Consider the following 2500-nt stretch of genomic DNA (forward strand, 5'->3'; position numbering starts at 1 on the left):
TTATATATATATATATATATATATATATATATACATAATAATAATAATAATAATAATAAAAGGGTGGAAGTGTTGGTTAAATATCAGTTATGCGATGACGCTTGATCGAGTACATATTTAATTCTAACACTCTCAAATTTATATTTGAAATGCTGCACTGAAGATGGGAAATAAGTAAGTAAATATAACTTTACTTTAATCCCGAAACGCGTATGTAGCTAATCTGAGTCGTGTGGATTCGTTATTATTTCTCTTTGTCTACGTAAAAGAAAGTGTGTTTCTGTCTGGGAGATATTTATGGTAGCGGAAAAGGTATTTTAACTCCTATTTCTAAATTCGGTGCGTGGCGAAGCAATTAGCTGCCTCCTGATTATAATTATGTTTATAATTATAGAATATTTGTTTATATCTATGTGTGTGTGTGTGTGTGTGTGTGTGTGTGTGTGTGTGTGTGTGTGTGTGTGTGTGTGTGTGTGTGTGTGTGTGTGTGTGTGTACGTCGTTTTAGTCCAGGCCAGTCTTGCTTAACCAGGTCAGCGACAGTTCAGTCATGACCATTAAGTCATATTTTTTTCTTCAAATAAGAGCAATCAACGTTATGCCTCTTGACTACAGGATCACTACTGCAACAATGGTTATAGCGAGATATAAACTCATGGTCATGTAAAAACAAACAAACAAGTTACTATAAAAGAAATAGCTCCAACATAGACAACCATTGGCAAAAAATATATAAACCATCAACCGTAGGTCTTGACTGGTATTTCATTTTATGGACACCGAACGGATGAAAGCAAAATTAACCGGAACGAGATTTGAATTCAAATAATTATAATAATCCTTTCTACTATGGACAAAAGTCCTAGGATTTTGCAGGAAGGGGTTATTCGATTACATTGACCTCAGTGCTAAACTGGTACTTATTTTATTGACCTCGAAAGGATGAAATGCAAAAGTGACCTCGGGGTAATTTGAACTCAGATCATGAAGACAGACGAAAATGCCGCTAAACATTTTAACCGCTGACCTAACAATTCTGCCAGCTTGCTGCATTATTATCATTATTACGGTAATAAACAAGGAAAACTGAATTTGCATACGGATTGGTCCATTATATCCATTTGATACTAGGATTGCGTAGAAAGTAAATGAGGACTTGAAAAAGTACAACCTCTTGAAATTTGAGATTGCGAGGATTTGGAACATGAATTCAGTAACGATTGCACGAATAATAAAACAGACAAATGAATAAAGGAGATTGGAATATAATGTCCTGGAAAGTGTCTATAGAATGTCTGACTCTAAGAACAGGAAAGATCGCCAGATGGGGCTTGAACACTTGGTGGCTTATTAGAATCGTGGTTATCTAAGGCTACAGGAAGGAATCCGTTACCCACATATATTCTGCAAGGAATAAGATCAATAATAATAATAATTATAATAATAATAATAATAATAATAAAGGCGAGGAAATGGTATGAACATGAACACCAAAGGGTGTGGTAAAAAGTAGCAGGCGATGGAAGGCGGCGAGCTGGCAGAAACGTTAGCACGCCGGGCAAAATTCTTAGCGGTATTTCGTCTGCCGTTACGTTCTGAGTTCAAATTCCGCCGAGGTCGACTTTGGCTTTCATCCTTTCGGGGTCGATAAATTAAGTACCAGCTACGCACTGGAGTCGATGTAATCGACTTAATCCCTTTGTCTGTCCTTGTTTGTCACCTCTATGTTTAGCCCCTTGTGGGCAATAAAGAAATAAGAAACGTTAGCATGCCGGGCGAAATGCTTAGCAGTATTTCGTCTGCCGTTATGTTCCGAGTTCAAATTCCGCCGAGGTCGACTTTGACTTTCATCCTTTCGGGGTCGATAAATTAAGTACCAGCTACGCACTGGGGTCGATCTAATCGACTTAATCACTTTGTCTGTCCTTGTTTGTCCCCTCTATGTTTAGCCCCTTGTGGGCAATAAAGGAATAAGAAAGTAACAGACGAAAGAGAAAGATCGTTTGGGACTTCATGATCTAATATGATCATGGAATCAAACGTCGGAAACCCAAAATTGTGCTGGTAGACCAGGGAGAAAAATTGTGCCTGATCATAGACAGTACGTACCCTAGGAACAGCAGAATTGTTTAAAATAAGGAGAAAGAAATGACGAGATACGAAACTCTGCAGAGAGAAATAAAAAAAATAAAAACTATGGTCAACGAAGAAGGTATATATTGTGCCAATAACTGTTGGTGCCCTACACAGTGAGCTCAGAAATTTAGAAGTGGTTGGAAAAGATTGACATAGAAATCGAAATAAAGCACATCCAGAAAACAGCATTACTTGGTAGTGCAAGGAGTCTCCGCAGAGTACTCGGGACTCGAAAAGAACACGCCACCTTAGTTCGCGGAAAGTGAACTGCTAGCACATTAACGAGACCTCTAGCAGCAAGCTGAGTGTGCCAGAAGAAGAAGAAATAAAAATAATAATAATTTTGGCACAAGACCAGTAATTTA

This window comes from Octopus bimaculoides, chromosome 8 (genome assembly GCF_001194135.2).
Source record: "Octopus bimaculoides isolate UCB-OBI-ISO-001 chromosome 8, ASM119413v2, whole genome shotgun sequence".
Classification (NCBI taxonomy): Eukaryota; Metazoa; Mollusca; class Cephalopoda; order Octopoda; family Octopodidae; genus Octopus; species Octopus bimaculoides.